The sequence below is a fragment of the Urtica dioica genome, chromosome 7 (genome assembly GCF_054948205.1).
Source record: "Urtica dioica subsp. dioica isolate 48M chromosome 7, U.dioica_male_clone48M_v1_H2, whole genome shotgun sequence".
Taxonomy (NCBI): Eukaryota; Viridiplantae; Streptophyta; class Magnoliopsida; order Rosales; family Urticaceae; genus Urtica; species Urtica dioica.
The window spans coordinates 18667101-18685479 of NC_142762.1; the positions used below are offsets into that span (position 1 = coordinate 18667101).

General features: G+C 47.8%; 2 long non-coding RNA genes across 2 annotated transcripts; both read left to right on the plus strand.

Annotated features, from left to right (window-relative positions):
- The first annotated feature begins 230 nt into the window (after window positions 1-230).
- LOC149390306 (uncharacterized) lies at window positions 231-1280 on the plus strand. The gene is made up of 2 exons (XR_016300235.1): window positions 231-550; window positions 845-1280. It is a non-coding gene; the product is annotated as an uncharacterized LOC149390306 (long non-coding RNA).
- Window positions 1281-5057: 3777 nt separating this feature from the next.
- LOC149390307 (uncharacterized) lies at window positions 5058-6092 on the plus strand. Its single transcript, XR_016300244.1, has 2 exons — window positions 5058-5362; window positions 5657-6092. It is a non-coding gene; the product is annotated as an uncharacterized LOC149390307 (long non-coding RNA).
- Window positions 6093-18379: the final 12287 nt, after the last annotated feature.

The following is an 18379-nucleotide window of genomic DNA, read 5'->3' on the forward strand; positions in this document are numbered from 1 at the left end:
ATAATCCGTTCGGTGATGGATTTAATTAAATAATTATATGAAAAGGACGTGGTTGTAACAATTTTAAGGGACCCATTTGAAAGAAACCAAGAAAAAGAAATTGGTTTGAGAATAAAAGGATAATTCTTAAGCCTTGCCTTGTCATCACACATGTGTCACGCTTCTATCCTTGCCAACCCAACACTTATCTTCATCATTTACTTTGCTATTAAGTTTCTCCAGCCGAAATAAACAAACCCACGGGAAAAAAAAGAGGAAGAACAGAAGAAGAGAAGAGAAATAGTGAGAGACCGAGGGAGAGAGAGAGAGAGCTCGGGGAAGAGAAAGGCCGAGAGAGAGCAGAAGAGAGCTAGAGAGCGAGTGAGCGAGACTGAGAAGGAGAGCGACCGAGGGAGAGGACGCGTGACCACCAGCACCAGCCCGTGACCCCAGCTCCGTGCGCGCGCCATCCAGCCGACCCCTGAGCCTCGCCGCGCGCGCGACCGCCGTGAAGGTTGAGCCGCCGCGAGCTAGAGAGGACGCCGGAGGGTTCAATTCCTCCAGAAACAAGGTGAGATGTTCTTCCCCAATTTCGAATCTGGAAGTTAGGGTTTCGTTTTGGAATTGGGGCTTTTGGTTGTGAGTTAGGATTTCGGTGATGATCCCTCTGATTATGGTGGTGTTCTTGGTTTTGGACGGGTTTGGTTGTGGTTTTGGTCTTGGCCGTGTGGTTTTGGTCTTGGCCGTGTAGAATGGTTCTGGCCGTGTGTTTGATCTTGATTTTTGGGACGTGATTCTGAGCTTGATGTTGTTTTTCTAGTTTGAGAATAGGAGTTAACGGTTGTTTCGTTGTTGTGCTTGTGAGTTATATATGTTGAGAGTCTAGGCTCGTTTTAGGTGGGCTGAACAGGTCTCGGGGCAGCGGCTCGGGATGGCGAAGAGGCTGTCCGAAGGTTGGCGGAGATGTTGCGCGAGTGACGACGGAGTGGGGCTGGTCAGCGAGGTTCATCGGCTCGGTTGGGACGAGCTGTTGGGCCGGGGACGGCAGCGACGCTGTGGCGGCTCTCAGGGGGCTGTTTATGGCAGTCTCTGCCCGGTGTTAGCGAGTCGAAATTTCCCGAGTTCCGACTCGAGTCTAAGACGTAGTGAAGTAGTTTTTCTTTTAGTTAGTTGCGAAGTTTTGATGGATTGTATGAGTGCTCGGAGTTAGTGCGTTATTATATTTTATGTATAGTGTTGTTATGTTTTATTGTTTGACAATGGTTTTATTTTCCAAGTTGGTTTCGTTTGAACCGTTAAAATTAGTACGTTATTCTTATCAAGAATTAATACGTTATAATTAGTATGTTTTATAATCGAGCTCGTTTTATGTAAGTCGTTAAGAAAAAAATAATTAATATGTATCATTATTAAACTCGTTGATTATTCACGTAATTATTTAGTATATTTATCTTAATTATGTATTAAAAATCGAGTGCGACTATAAGCTCGACTCTTTTAATTTTGAAAAAGAATATCAACGAGAAATGTTTTATTTACGTTCTCAAACGTTATAACTTGTCAATAAAAGAGACAAGTCATAAAAGATTTTCTAAACCACATTTGAGAAGTGTCGGTTTGAGTTATTTTCATATAACTTACGTATTCTATAGATTGTTAGTAAGAGTTTCTTTATACGTTCTTTTCTTTTAGTTTCGACCTTCGGGAACCTATCCTAAGCAATGGGCTTTGTCCCGTCAAAAGAATAGGTGGTCGAATAGCGGGGCGTTTCTTAGCCTAGATCAGGGAAGTTGTTAAGGCCTTGTTCTTAGGCGTCGATTCTTTCCCGTCTCTGTTCTGTCATGTATTCCCTGATGTTTGTTTTTTTAGACGCTCTGAGTAGCGTGACTAGGAGGACGTTTTGAATACGTTCATTATGAGCTTTCTTTTAGTAGAAGTGTGTACGTTAGTAGATCAATAGACGAGATACTGAGTATGCTCGATGTTCGATCTTTCTCTTCCATAGATACGTCCAGATTGCTATAAGGATTAGCAAGAGAAGCTTACGAGGACTGGGTTATAGGTGAAGTTAAGAAGAACCCTTTTATCTGGAAGAGAAGATCTCAGGATTCGAAAGAATCGTTATCCGGGTAAGTGGATTATAGGCACCTACAATATCAAGAAATATTATATATATCTTTATATATATACATATATTGTACGTGCATTTTCTATATGCTTTCTAGTAAGCAAGAGTAAGATAAACCAAAAGACAATTCACTATCAAGATTAAGGGCTTTAAGCCGCTAACGAATTGAGAAACGGAATTATTCCGGCTAACAAAAATGGCTAGAGGTAACTAGGAACCCGAGCCTTTGCTATGTGTTTAGTTAGCCACCTTCCAGAGATCCAGTCCTAGTGAACTGGATTATGAGAGACTGAAGCTAAGACTCGTATTCAAAAGCGAGAATATTATGATAGGATCTTTGGGAGTCGCATCTCAAGATCTTATAATTCACGAGTTAATAAGCGAAAAGAATATATGTTAAGATCGGGATTAAACCCGAATTAAGCAGTCTCTCATGTTAAGTTAATTAAAGAGAAAACACAGAATGATACCGCCTCCGACATATACCCCTTGTTAGCAGGTACCTATTATGCTTCGTGCTGGTACCACATGGGGATTAGGCAGGAGACTGTGCACCCTCCTGTCTGGCGCCAATAAGACATGTGTCGTGCGGATATCATTAAGGGATCCCGAGCAGGAAATGTATTGTATGATGGGAATTGCCGGGACCTAAGCTGGCATATTCTCAAGTAAAAGGAGTTACCGGGACCTAAGCTGGTAATTCCATAGTTATGATTAAAGCAAGTATGTTTATGATGTGAATCACCGGGACCTAAGCTGGTGAATTCTTAAGTAAGAGGAATCTCTCGGGACCTAAGCTGAGTGATTCCTAAGCAGGATGAATCTATCGGGACCTAAGCCGATTGATTCTCAAGTAAGGTGGATTTATCGGGACCTAAGCCGATACTTCCGCAGGTTATGAAAAGATATGATCTCATGTTATGTATTGTTTATGTGTTATGTGCATTGTGCATTAGATATGTAGATATCCGCTTACTGAGTCTTTCGACTCACAGTTATTATCTTGATATTGTAGATAAAGGAAAGGCCAAAGAAGACTGAGCAGAGCATCAGCGAAACCGGTAAGTATGTAGGCGTGTGTATGTACGGCTGCCGACCTGTGGCTAAGTCAAGGGCGAATGAGTCTATTTTGTTTTTAAAAGACGAGTCTTTTGTTTGTAAAGTTTTAAATAGTATGTTTTAAGAAAAACGAAAAATTCGCCCATATTTTTGAGACGTTTATGTAAATATTTTAAAAGTTTTTCTAGAGAATGTTTTCTGGAAGCGCTTCCACCAAAGTTTTTATGAATTTTATTTATGTCAGGTAAGATACGAAGATCTCTGCCGCGGCTCGTGGGCGAGCTAAGGCTCGCGGGTCGTGACAGAATTTTTGGTATCAGAGCCCAAGTTGAGCCGTTTCTGTAGACTTGTGGTCGTACATACACTAACTTACTTACTTATAAGTCAGCTGATGTTTAAGATAGCCTTATCTATAATATCTTGTTGAGTCTTTGTGAAAGATAGCGGTTACATTAGGATAACCGTATGCTTACCCAATCCTACTCTTAGGTGAAGTAAGGATTAAGAATGAGACCTAAGAAGCGAACGCAGACGGATCTTTCACAAGAAATGACTGAAATTAGTAGGGCTTTAGAGCGTCAAGCAGAAGATGCTCGTCGAAGAGATGCTCAAATAGAAGAGCAGAACAGGTTGATCACGCAACTTATTGCGCGAATGAACGAGCAGCAACCTCCACAGGGTCAACAAAACCCTGAACCCCAGGCGCATCGACCAGAACAACCTGGAGGACAAGGTGAGCACGTGCCAAATATGAATAGGAATCCAGATGGTCAGAATGTACAAGCGCCACCACAAGCCCAAGCTATGGCGCCAGATGAGGTTCCGCTGTTTTAGATTCCGATAATGGCACCATTTGTCGGAGATCCTGTATATGAGCGCTTTCGTAAGCAGACGCCGCCGACTTTCAATGGAGATGCTGATCTTTCCCTAGCGGAGAATTGGATTAAAAGGATCCAACAGATCTTCACGTACATGCAACTTACAGATGCTGAGAGGGTTGCTTGTGCAGTGAACCAGTTGGAACTTGAAGCTCGAAGCTGGTGGGAGGTAATCGCAGTTTATGATGAAGGGAATTCCTGGTTAGTTATATCTAACCGTTAGCAAGTGACTATTTCAAGTCACCAGTGTAGTTTGAGTATGATACGTGTGTGGACTTTAAGACCAGAATCAGTTTGTTATTCATCAAGCGATGACACGTTTAGAAGAAGGTATATCCTCTCTTGTTTTCCGAACATGGAAAATTATCTGGAAGCTCGATAGTGTGATGCAGAAGGAGTACCCTGCTTTTCTTTAAGTTTCGAGGACGAAACTAACTTAAGGGGGTAGGGATTGTAAGGACAAGTTTCTGCGTCACTCGTATTTGGAGATAATAAGCGAGTTTTCGTTGTTACAACTAAATTCTCGAGTGGGTTATATTTCAATGGATTTATCGAATTAATTTTAAATATGTTAAGGTTATGGAAATCTCGGAATGAGTAAAGGAATTATCGAGTTTATCTTGATTAATAAATTAATTCCGAGGAAACATTCCGGAAATTAATTTAAGAAATAAATTCTCAAGGATGAGAATTAATTCCGAGAAACCTTAAATATATTTAAATTATTCGAGAACGAACGAGAAAATTCTCGGTTCAAATCATATAATTATAATCCGTTCGGTGATGGATTTAATTAAATAATTATATGAAAAGGACGTGGTTGTAACAATTTTAAGGGACCCATTTGAAAGAAAACAAGAAAAAGAAATTGGTTTGAGAATAAAAGGATAATTCTTAAGCCTTGCCTTGTCATCACACATGTGTCACGCTTCTATCCTTGCCAACCCAACACTTATCTTCATCATTTACTTTGCTATTAAGTTTCTCCAGCCAAAATAAACAAACCCACGGGAAAAAAAAGAGGAAGAACAGAAGAAGAGAAGAGAAATAGTGAGAGACCGAGGGAGAGAGAGAGAGAGCTCGGGGAAGAGAAAGGCCGAGAGAGAGCAGAAGAGAGCTAGAGAGCGAGTGAGCGAGACTGAGAAGGAGAGCGACCGAGGGAGAGGACGCGTGACCACCAGCACCAGCCCGTGACCCCAGCTCCGTGCGCGCGCCATCCAGCCGACCCCTGAGCCTCGCCGCGCGCGCGACCGCCGTGAAGGTTGAGCCGCCGCGAGCTAGAGAGGACGCCGGAGGGTTCAATTCCTCCAGAAACAAGGTGAGATGTTCTTCCCCAATTTCGAATCTGGAAGTTAGGGTTTCGTTTTGGAATTGGGGCTTTTGGTTGTGAGTTAGGATTTCGGTGATGATCCCTCTGATTATGGTGGTGTTCTTGGTTTTGGACGGGTTTGGTTGTGGTTTTGGTCTTGGCCGTGTGGTTTTGGTCTTGGCCGTGTAGAATGGTTCTGGCCGTGTGTTTGATCTTGATTTTTGGGACGTGATTCTGAGCTTGATGTTGTTTTTCTAGTTTGAGAATAGGAGTTAACGGTTGTTTCGTTGTTGTGCTTGTGAGTTATATATGTTGAGAGTCTAGGCTCGTTTTAGGTGGGCTGAACAGGTCTCGGGGCAGCGGCTCGGGATGGCGAAGAGGCTGTCCGAAGGTTGGCGGAGATGTTGCGCGAGTGACGACGGAGTGGGGCTGGTCAGCGAGGTTCATCGGCTCGGTTGGGACGAGCTGTTGGGCCGGGGACGGCAGCGACGCTGTGGCGGCTCTCAGGGGGCTGTTTATGGCAGTCTCTGCCCGGTGTTAGCGAGTCGAAATTTCCCGAGTTCCGACTCGAGTCTAAGACGTAGTGAAGTAGTTTTTCTTTTAGTTAGTTGCGAAGTTTTGATGGATTGTATGAGTGCTCGGAGTTAGTGCGTTATTATATTTTATGTATAGTGTTGTTATGTTTTATTGTTTGACAATGGTTTTATTTTCCAAGTTGGTTTCGTTTGAACCGTTAAAATTAGTACGTTATTCTTATCAAGAATTAATACGTTATAATTAGTATGTTTTATAATCGAGCTCGTTTTATGTAAGTCGTTAAGAAAAAAATAATTAATATGTATCATTATTAAACTCGTTGATTATTCACGTAATTATTTAGTATATTTATCTTAATTATGTATTAAAAATCGAGTTCGACTATAAGCTCGACTCTTTTAATTTTGAAAAAGAATATCAACGAGAAATGTTTTATTTACGTTCTCAAACGTTATAACTTGTCAATAAAAAGAGACAAGTCATAAAAGATTTTCTAAACCACATTTGAGAAGTGTCGGTTTGAGTTATTTTCATATAACTTACGTATTCTATAGATTGTTAGTAAGAGTTTCTTTATACGTTCTTTTCTTTTAGTTTCGACCTTCGGGAACCTATCCTAAGCAATGGGCTTTGTCCCGTCAAAAGAATAGGTGGTCGAATAGCGGGGCGTTTCTTAGCCTAGATCAGGGAAGTTGTTATGTAAATATTTTAAAAGTTTTTCTAGAGAATGTTTTCTGGAAGCGCTTCCACCAAAATTTTTATGAATTTTATTTATGTCAAGTAAGATACGAAGATCTCTGCAGCGGCTCGTGGGCGAGCTAAGGCTCGCGGGTCGTGACACGACTCAATCGAAGGAGGTCTTTCGGAGCGAAGCGCGGGACCTTCGACGTTAGTTGGAGTCGCGCACAGAAGAAGTTGGCATTCTCCAAGGCCAGCTTACATCGAGCGAGGCTGGCCGTGTTCGTGCGGAGCATAAGCGCGACTCCTTGGCGGAGGATGTGGCTCGGGTTGCCGAGGAGAAAGCCGCGGCGGAACAGCTTGCGTCCGACCTTCAAGACGACTTTGATGTCGGAGTCGAGGAGGCAAGACATGCGGCGGCGGTGGAGTGTCGGGACGCCACAGCTACCGAGAATGTTTCTCGGGGGGTCACCTTCCACTTTTTCGACTTGCTATTCCCACCACTCGACGGGGCCGATCCTGTAGGCGGCGATCCCGCCGAGTGACTTTTCTTTTCTTTATTTTTCTCGCGCAAGTGTTTAGCGCATGCTTTTTAGGTTTTTCCTTTCAGCGCACCTGTTTTAGCGCTTGCTTACTAGGATTTTTCCTTTTAGCGCACTTGTCTTAGCGCATGCTTTCTAGGATTTGAGGCAGTTGCCCCTTTATTTTATGAGACGTTTATTCATTTATTCTTATGAATGTTTGCGCACAACCATCTTTTATGGCATGCTTAGATGGTCAATTGTTTAGGTCAACGGTTTTGCCCATCCTTTCACCTCAGCAGGATACCTTTTCAAACACGCCAGTCACTTGGATGGTTTGCGTTCTTAAGTATTTTCAACTGCGAGTCAGCCATGCTACGTAGGCGCCTTACGTGTGCCGGATTGTGCCAAGTGGACGTATCAGGCCGTGCCAAGTAGGCGTTTTAAGCGCGCCACGCAGGCGTCTTGGATCGCGCCATGTAGGCGTGTTAGGTTGCGCCATGTAGGCGTCTTAAGTGCGCCATGTAGGCGTCTTAAGTGCGCCATGTAGGCGTCTTAGGTTGCGCCATGTAGGCGTCTTACGTGCGCCATGTAGGCGTCTTAGGTTGCGCCATATAGGCGTTTTACGGGCTGCGCCTTTACGCGTCTTACGTGCGCCATGTAGGCGTCTTAGGTTGCGCCATGTAGGCGTCTTACAGGCTGCGCCTTTACGCGTCTTACGTGCGCCATGTAGGCGTCTTAGGTTGCGCCATGTAGGCGTCTTACGGGCTGCGCCTTTACGCGTCTTACGTGCGCCATGTAGGCGTCTTAGGTTGCGCCATGTAGGCGTCTTACGGGTTGCGCCTTTACGCGTCTTACGTGCGCCATGTAGGCGTCTTAAGTTGCGTCATGTAGGCGTCTTACGGGTTGCGCCTTTACGCGTCTTACGTGCGCCATGTAGGCGTTGTACGTTGCGCCATGTAGGCGTCTTACGGGTTGCGCCTTTACGCGTCTTACGTGCGCCATGTAGGCTTCTTAAGTTGCGCCATGTAGGCGTCTTACGGGTTGCGCCTTTACGCGTCTTACGATTTTTTGGTGGAGCGTGTTCTTTTGAGAGTTTCCTTACCATAGCTAGCCCCCCCAAGTTTTTTTGGGTTATAAGTTAATTGTTGATAACCATAAAACTTGCATATAACGGAATTTGAAAGGGAAAACTCGAGTTTTATTACTTTTGCGAAGAATTTGCGAGAAAATTAAAATCCTAAAACATTGGCTCGTAGGCCTTATTGAAAATGGAAAATGAAAGCGATAAAAAAGCTGGGGATGCTAGCTACTGATAGTACTGCCTCAAGTGCTCTGCGTTCCACGGGTGGCGAATCGGAGTTCCGTCCGTGTGCTCGATGTAGTATGTCCCGTCATGAGTGACTTTGCGGACACTGTAAGGGCCTTCCCAGTTCGGGCCTAGGACGCCGGCGCCTTGGACTTGTGTGTTCTAGAACACTCGTCTGAGGACGAGGCTTCCGACGGCAAAGGTTCGCCTTTTGATCTTGGAGTTGTAGTATCTTTCGACCTTGCGCTTCTGTGCGGCGAGGCGTCTGAATGCTTCCGCCCTCTTTTCATCGATCAGGTCCAACTCAAGGCGCATGGCCTCGTCATTGTCCGCTTCGTCGAATGTATCGACTCGGAATGTGGGTACCTCGGTTTCAATTGGAACCACGGCCTCGACCCCATATGCAAGGGAGAATGGCGTCTCGCCGGTGGCGTTTCGCGCAGTTGTCCTATATGCCCATAGGACGAATGGCAATTCCTCGGCCCAGGCGCCTTTCTTGTCTTCGAGCTTCTTTTTCAGGTTGCTTTTGATAGTCTTGTTGACTGCCTCGACTTGGCCGTTGGCCTGAGGATGACGCGGCGAGGAGAAGGTCTTGCTGATCTTCAGTTGATCGCAGATATCTCTTACTCGCGCGTTGTCAAATTGTGCTCCGTTGTCGGTCACAATCGAGGCGGGGATACCGTGCCTGCATATGATGTTCTTCCAGATGAAGTTTGTCGTGTTTGCTTCAGTTATTCTGGCAAGCGGTTCGGCCTCTACCCACTTAGTGAAGTAGTCGATGGCGATAATGGCGTACTCGTATTGCCTTGGCGCTCTAGGGAGCTTGCCAATGATGTCCACGCCCCACTTAGCAAAGGGACGTGGGACAACGATGCTGCTTAACAGGGTCCGGGGCTGTCGCGGAATTTCCGCGAAGCGCTGGCATTTATCGCAACGCCTTTCCCATTCGCAAGCATCTCGCTTCATAGTAGGCCATAAATAGCCTTGCTTAAGCGCTTTGAGCGCAAGGGAAGTTCCAGCGGCGTTGTTTCCGCAGATGCCCTCATGGATTTCGCGGAGGACCTTGGTCGACTCAACGCTATCGAGGCATCGGAGCAGCGGTGTCGAGTAACCGCGCTTATAGAGTGTGCCCTCACGGAGCGTGTATTTGGATGCTAAGGCCCTCAGTTTATCGGTTTCCTTGCGGTCTTCGGGGAGTTCCCCTCTTCGCAAAAATTCGACAATTGAGTCCATCTAAGTGGGCTGAGATGCCACTTCTATGGCCCCGACTTCGTCTCGGGAGACGGATGGTCGTGGGAGAGATTCAATGGGTACGGTCCCCAATCCGTCTTCGTCGATGCCAGATCCGAGGCGAGCAAGCGCGTCAGCCTCCGAATTTTGTTCTCTCGGGATTTGGTGAATCTCGAACCAAGAGAAGGCATCGAGTTTGGAGTTTTTCTTAGCCAGGTACGCGATCATGTTGGGTTCCTTGGCGATGTAATCTCCTCTAACCTGGTTTACGATCAACTGCGAGTCGCAGTGTATTCGCAGGTTATGGGAGCCGAGTTTCTGTGCCAGCTCTATCCCTACAATGAGCGCCTCATATTCAGCTTCATTGTTGGAGGCTTGGAAGCCGTAGTGAAGGGCGTATCGCAGCTTTTCCCCGTCGGGATTAATCAGGATTATTCCGGCGCCAGCCCCGCGAGCATTAGATGCTCCGTCTACGTATAACTCCCAGATGGGACCCGTTGGGTCTACCTTCCTTTTCCGAGTTAGCGTATCGTCGCTAAGGTCGGCTTCCGCTCTTCCCATATCGGGAGCGTAGGAGAATTCTGCCACGAAGTCGGCTAAGGCCTGCCCCTTTATAGCCGTTCTTGGATGGAACTCAATCCCGTACTCGCTCTATTCTTGGGACCAGATCGCCATGCGAGTCGATGTTCCCTTTTGAAGAGCTTTACCGATTGGATGCTCAGTTCGCACCGCAATTGGGTGAGCTTGGAAGTACGGTCGTAGCTTCTTAGCTGCCGTTACGAGAGCCAGAGAAAGTTTCTCAATCTCGGTGTAGCGCGTTTCCGCGTCGAGTAAGGCTTTGCTCACGTAGTAGATCGGCCACTGGACCTTGTTTTCTTCGCGGACAAGGACAGCACTTACAGCTCTTTCAGAGACGGCGAGATACACGTATAGCGTCTCGCCCTCTCTCGGTTTAGAGAGGAATGGTGGGGACCCAAAGTAAGCCTTCATTTCTTGGAAGGCACTTTCGCATTCGTCCGTCCACTCAAAGCCGTCTGTCTTCTTCAGAGCTTTGAAGAACGGTTGACACTTGTCGGTGGCTTTAGACACGAAGCGTGTCAGAGCGGCAATTCGACCGGTCAGGCTTTGTACCTCTTTAACTCGTCTTGGCGACTTCATTTCAAGGAGTGCCTTGATTTTTTCCGGGTTTGCCTTTATGCCTCGTCGGCTGACGATATAACCGAGGAACTTTCCGGATTCAACCCCGAATACGCATTTATTGGGGTTGAGCTTCATTTTATATCGGCGGAGGATTGTGAACATCTCCCTTAGGTCGCGTACGTGATTGGTTGCCAGTAAGCTTTTAACGAGCATGTCGTCCACGTACACTTCCATCGTCTTGCCGATTTGATCGGCGAAGATCCGATTTACCAAGCGTTGGTACGTTGCTCCCGCGTTCTTAAGGCCGAAAGGCATGACCTTGTAACAGTAGAGACCTCGATCAGTGACAAAGGTCGTCTTAATTTGATCGGGCTCGTGCATTCGAATTTGGCTGTAACCTGAAAAGGCAGCCATGAAGCTTAGAAGTTCATGTCCGGCCGTGGCGTCTACCAGTTGTTCGATGCGCGGGAGTGGAAAGCAGTCCTTAGGGCAGGCTTTGTTAAGATCTTTGTAGTCTATACAAATTCGCCACTTCCCGTTGGGCTTTTTTACCATTACCACGTTGGCGACCCACTTGGGGTACTTAGCCTCTCGAATGAAGTTTGCGGTGAGGAGTTTCTCGACCTCTTCATTTATGGCCAGGTATCGTTCTGGGTTGAACGTTCGTCTAGCCTGCACTTTTTCAGCGACCTTTGGGTCGTCGTTCAATCGGTGCACTATTACCTCGGGATCGATTCCGGGCATGTCCGCATGAGTCCATGCAAAAACATCCTCGAACTCCCTAAGGAAGGCGGTAAGCTGAGTTTTGATGGCGAGTGGAAGTTGGGTGCCGATTTTTACAACCTGATCAGGCTTGGATTCGTCCAGGACGATTGGCACAAGATCATCGGAGGTTTCCACCTTAAGTCTTTCGATTTCATCACGAGGGTCAAGTTCTCCGAACTTCCTTGCATCCCTTGGGTTGCATGGGTAATCGTCTTCCAGTTGGAAGATTGTGTTGACCGCTTTTCCCGCGGACTTGGCATCAACTCCTTGCATGTAGCATATTCTGGCCTGGGATTGGTCTCCCGCCATAATGCCAATTCCCCCTTCGGTGGGGAACTTCACCAGTAGGTGATACGTGGAAGTGATTGCCCTTAGCCGGTTCAACGTGGGTCGCCCGATGATTAAGTTGTAGGGTGACTCTTGATCGACCACTAGGAATGGGACCATGTGAACGGCTTCGATTCCTCCAGGGGTCCCAAAGGTGACCGGCAGGTCGATGACGCCCTCGGTCATAACCTTTTCCCCAGTGAACCAAAATAATGGCGTTTGGGTCGGAGTCGGGCGCAGCCCCCCGAGCTTCATGCGCTCTAGGGTGGACTTGAAAATTATGTCGGCAGCGCTGCCGTTATCGATGAGAACCCTTTTCACCAAGTTATTGGCCACTTGGGCCTTGAGCACGATCGCGTCATTGTGTGGATGCACAACTCGCTTGGCCTCTTCATTGGTGAAATACATCGTCTCGTGAGGCACGGACGGAGGTTCTTCATATGTGAAATTGACGTGCATAGCAGCGTCTTCTTGAGACACGGCCCTAAGGAATTTCTTCCGTTGTCGGGCTGAATCTCCATCTTGTGGACCTCCCAGTATGGTGGTCACCACGTGGAGTTGCGGGTTGGCGTTGGCAGTAGCCGCGGTTCGGTCGGCAGAAGCGGCTGTTCCTCCTCCTTGACTAGACTGTTGTCTGTTCGCGGTGGGGCCCGCAGAGCCAATCATGCGCAACACGAACTCCTTCAGCTCACCCCGTTGGATCAAGCCTCGATTTGCCTTTTGAGGTTGTAGCATTCCGAGGTCAAATGACCATATTCCCGATGGAACTCACAATACCTGGATCGATCGCGAGTTGCGGGATCCTTCTTCATTGGAGACGGGGGCGTGAACTTGTCACGTGCCAGAGCCAAGATCCTTTCCGGCGCTGTGTTCAGCGGCGTGAATGACGAGTACCCTTTGAAGTTTTCCGCAAGTCGCGGTTTCTGAGGTACAGGGGGTTGGTTGCTAGAAACCTGGTTCCCCTTGTTTCGCCTTTTACGAGGTTTGTTCTGCTCGCGGCTAGGTTCTTCTCGACGGCGAGAGCTTTGATTAGTGCTCTTGCGGCCGTCGAGATAGTCTTCGACTCCCATGAAGGTCTTAGCTCGAGTCATTAACTCGGCCATGGTGGAAGGGACACGGCCGACGACAGACTTGAGGAAGTCACTTGTGCGCAAGCCTTCTATGATAGCGGCAATGGCGTCACTGTCGTCAAAGCGGTCGACCTTGTTTGACTCTTCAGTGAATCGGGTGAGGTATCGTCTAAGAGACTCGCCACTCTCTTGCCTGATTGACCACATGTACATCTTGGTCTTCTTTTGGACCATTGACGTAGCGAACCGTGCTAGGAACATGTCCTTCAGGTCTTTGAACGAGTGGATGCTTCCTGGCCTTAAGTTTTTGAACCACTCAAAGCCGGGTCCGGTGAGGGTCAAACTAAAAGCTTGGCACATGGCACCAGGAGAAACACCCTGCATCGTCATCCAGGTTTCATAGTGCTGGATGTGGTAAGCAGGATCTGCTTTCCCATCATAGGGAGCGAGGTTCGGGAGCTTGAAATTCCCCGTACAAACCTCAGCCAGTATCTGAGTAGTGAAAGGCGATGAGTTCTCCTCAACGACTCCGTAGGCACTTCCACCTATTCTGTATTCTCGGAGATCTCGTACCTCATTTCGAAGGTTGTGGATCATAGTGACCACATCGAGACCGGTCGTTGGAGTAACCCCTTGATCGGGAGGAGTCCCCTGCAGCCTCTCGTTAGACCCCTGTCCTGCGCGGCGGTTCCTGTTAGTTGGGGCTGCCAGCGGGATATTGGGTCTAGAGCTTAACCGCTCTCTCAGATCATTGCCACGCCCAATGCGTTGAGCAGTGAGGTGGTCCCTAAGATCAGGGCTGGCCGTACGGAGGCGCCGGCTTTGCTTGCGGCGGTGCGCTCTCCGCGCGCCCTGACTTTCCGCAACATTCTCCCTCGGACCTAGTCGGTCGAGAGCCGAACGTCGGGAATTCCCCTCTTGAGAAGCTGTCGGCGCATCGCCTGTTCGGGGTAAGGGATTCGACGGACCGGCTTCAAACACGGCGGGGAGTCCCCCGTCCTTCGTGAGAGAAGTCTCGATATCCTCCGACTCACCAGTATCCTCGTAATCAGGGTCGCGGCTTTCCTCGTTGAGGTTCTCAGGATCCCCGTTGGGGGTCGTGGTGTCACGCATAGGTTGCTTCGCAGCCAGTCGGCTGTGGTACCTTGCGTTCCTCGCCTTCAGTCGGTGGATACTATCCTCTAACTCCACGATGCGGTTGTCCCTGCTATCAGAAGATGGAGATGGTGAGCGGGTCGAGCTCTCTTCCTGGAGCGACTCTTCGTCACCATGCGCTCGGGAGCGCAAGAAGTATTTCTTGGTCCTAGCGACGTTTTCGGGGTTGTTCACGCCCTCAGAACGTACGGGTGGTTGGCTACTCATCGTTTCTCAAGTTCGAGAAGGTTGAGTTCGCAGAAGAAAAGAAGAAGATGAATAGAAGGGATTTCGGGCTGAATAGGTCGGGAAGTCCCCTCCTTCTAGCGCCAAAATGTTGTCGCACGAAAATGAACAACTATTTAAAACCTCGGGCGGTTCGATCCAAGGCCGGACCAAGTGATCGCACCCGGGCCAAGAGTGGGAACTCGATAGTCTCGAGCTAGGGTCTTCTCCGATCAACCCGCCTCTCGGGAGAGGTAGGGGGTGAGGAGGAGGAGTGACCGTGCCTTGGTTGTCGGCTGCCTACGTACCCGTGCGTGGGATCAGGTCAGAACGTAGTTCAAGCGTGAAAGACGCAGTATGAGGCGCGGGGCCTTGATGGAGAAGCGTGCTCGACGAAGGAGACGGGGCGCGAGGAGTCCTCGGCAGCGTCTCAGAACTTCGGAGATCGCGTACGCGTCTAGCGTGTTAGACGCGAGAGGGGAACTCTAGTCGAGAACCCTAGGGGCGTGCTTGAGCACCGGAGAACGTTCGGTCAAAGGGAGCGAAGTCCGGGAAGTCCCCGTGAGTGCTTCGGAACCTTTGAGAACGGGAGAGAGAAGAGAGTCTGCTTCAGGCCAAATATGGCATCCAGAGAAGCAGAGGCGAGTAAGAAATCGAGCGTGTCGATCAGAGATGAATAGAAGTATTGGATATTTTTTGATGGCTTTCCCCTCAATGGGAGGGGGTTATATAGGCGTTTGGGAGCCTTAGAAGATCCCTTTTTCGTCCATGTGGGACTAGGAACGCGCATGCCATCAAGTGGAGGCGCACGGCGCGTGCGGCGCACAAAGCGCGGCGCACAACGCGCGGCGCACGGCGCGCGGCGCAGGGGGTGCGGCGCTCGGGTCACCGGGCGCGGCGCAGGTCGCGCGGCGCGCCGTCTGCTACACGGCTGGCCGGCGTAGCGTGTTGTGTGCGTGATGAACGGCTCATCTTGCCGGGCTCTTGCGGGCCTTCGAATATCATTCTTCCCACGTGAAATATGAAGATTTCCATTTGACGAGAGTGACTTGATTCGAGGAGCATGGCTCAACTCGACGAGAGCGACTAGCGACTTGACTCGAGGAGTGACTCGAGAATGACTCGAGGCTCGACTCGAGAATGACTCGAGGCTTGACTCGAGGAACAATTCAAGGCTCGACTCGAGGAGCGAAGCTCGACTCGAGGAGATTGACTCAAGACTCGACTCGAAGAGCGAAGCTCGACTCGAGGAGTCAAGAGTTTGGGCGAGGGCTTGAAGATTTGCCGCTCTTCAGGACCTCCGGCGTGACCATCGGCCCTTTGAGCGACGTGCCTTCTTGGCGTCTCGGGTTTTCCGAAAACGACCGACAACAGTACCCTCGTAATCAGGGTCGTGGTCGCGACTTTCCTCGTTGAGGTTCTCAGGATCCCCGTTGGTGGTCACCGTATCATGCGTATGTCGCTTTGCAGCCAGTCGGCTGTGGTAGCTCGCGTTCTTTGCCTACAGTTGGAGGATATTCTCCTCCAACTCCATGATGCGGTCGTCCCTGCTATCTGGAGATGGAGATGGTGAGCGGGTCGAGCTCTCTTCATGGAGCGACTCTTCGTCACCATGAGCTTGGGAGCGTAAGATATATTTTTTGGTCCCAGTGATGTTATCGGGGTTGTTAACGCCCTCAGAAGGTACGGGTGGATGACTACTCATCTTTTCTCAAGTCAGAGAAAGTCGAGTTTTCAGAAGAAAAGAAGAAGTTGGATAGAAGGGATTTCAGACTGAACAGGTCGGGAAGTCCACTCCTTCTAGCGCCAAAATGTTGTCGCACAAAAATGAACAACAATTTTATACCTCGGGCGGTTCGATCCAAGGCCGGACCAAGTGATCGCACCCGGGCCAAAAGTGTGAACTCGAAAGTCTCGAGCTAGGTTTTCTCCGATCAACCCACCTCTCAGAGGAGGGAAGAGGTGAGGAGGAGGAGTGACCGTGCCTTTTTCGTATAGGCTGCCTACGTACCCGTGTGTGGGATCAAGTCAGAACGTAGTTCACTGCGTGTGTAACGCAGCGTGAGGCGCGGAGCCTGGGGGAAAAGCCTCCTTGACGAAGGAGACGGAGCGCGGAGGAGTCCTCGGCGACGTCTCAGAACCTCGGAGATCGCAGACATGCTATTGTGTTAGACGCGTAGGGCATTCTCGGAGGAGAACCCTAGGACCGTGCTTGAGCACTAGCTTCGGCGTTCGATCAGAGGGAGCGACGTCCGGGAGTCCCCGAGAGTGCTTCAGAACCTCTAAGAACGGGAGAAACTTGTAGAAGCGCTTCAGGCCACAGATGCCATCAAGAGAAGCAGAGGAGAGCGAGAATTTGAGCGTATCGATAGGAAATTATTGGATTGCTTCCCCCTCAACGAGAGGGGGTATTTACAGGTGTTTGAGGTGTTGGAATCGATCTAGGGTTTGAGAAAATAATTAACGCTTCGGTAAGCGGCGGAATTTTAAAAATTTTCTTTTACAAGTAAAAACAGTTTTTACTAACCTAGACAAGTGCAAGTACATGTAATTAAAAACCAATATGAGCTAGAAGTTTACTAACCTTTATTTAAGCTTGATCTTTGAGAAGCTCATAGAAAGTTGGCAACGCTCGTCTCCCCTCGCAGCACGTCTCTCTGTTCTTTCCTCGGCACCTCGAGCAACCACGAAAGTTTCTATCACTAAATCACTCGAAAAGAAGGAATCAGTGAGTGGGCACTTTTAAACGCTACGACTTAAGAACGAGTCTCGAAGTCACAGAGCTAAACACTAGGTCGAGTGAGGACCTAGGTGCCAAGACAAGAAAAAATCGAAAATAAACTTAGAGAGAGAGAGAAGAGGGGCGGCAACCACAAGTTCTAGAGAGAGAAGCTCTCAATCTCTAACTTATGTGGAATGAGAAAAATGAGAAGAATGAGGCTCCTATTTATAGGAGAGGTCTCACCTTCAATAAGGTAGTTTCCTCTTCTATAGAATATCACATATTCATGAGCCAATTTCCTCTTTTCCTCTATGATGAACTCGGCCAAGGTAGGCTTCATTAAGCCTTGGATTTGTTTCCTTTTTTGTTCCTTGCCTTGCTTCTTTCTCAACTTGGGCGCCTACCTCTTGTTTCCCTTAGAGGAAATTTGTTTCCTCTTTTTCTTTTGGCAAGTATCTTCATACATTTATGCACAAAATATTCTCTCTATCTTTTAGGTATGTTGGGCGCCTATAGCCTTCTAGAAAAGGCTTCTAGAAGCTTTTCCATTTGTTCATGACAACATGAAAAAGGCCCAATAAGAATTTTCAATAAAATTCTTATGAAATGAAATTAATTCACAAGGCCCAATGATCAAGTCATGGCCTAGTGAAACATGTCATAAAATGACCTTATCAAAAATTTATTGACATTCATTTCATCCTTTGTCTCAAAGGACAAAAATACCCTTTCGACAATTTTCGTTCTTGTTTTGACTTAGCTTCCAGTTTAACAATTCCTATCGATGTGATTCGTGACAGTGATCTCATGGACCCAAATGAACAAAGCTTGAGCTAAACACTTGGACTCAAAAGTTCACAAACCTTTTCCAAGTTTAGCTTAATGCCAACTGACTCCACTAAAGAGCTGACACTGAAAATCTCTCGGTTCAAATGAATTTATTTTCTACTCAAGAATTCGACCTAATTATGATGAGCGGATCCACTGAATATTATCTATGTTTACCCTTCATGAATGTCATCAGCTAGTCGGGATTTACTAAATTACCATTTTACCCTTCTAGCTGTTATTTCCTCAACTCCTTTGTCGCTTGTGAATAAGTTAGAAACAATGTATTGACGAGGAGCTAACAAGTCACATTGTTTCATCCAAAAGAGTCAGGACTCAATTTGGACACTGGCCAGTTCATTTATTCACACTCTAAGGAACAAAGCATGAGGTGACATACATTGCATTTCAGCAATCTTGTACCTGAATTCCATATCTATGAGAACTTCACAAAGTTACTCATGACAGACTCACAACTTAGTACTTCACCAATAGGCCTTGTTCGGAATCACATAGTGAGTCCGAACTTTGACTTTCTCA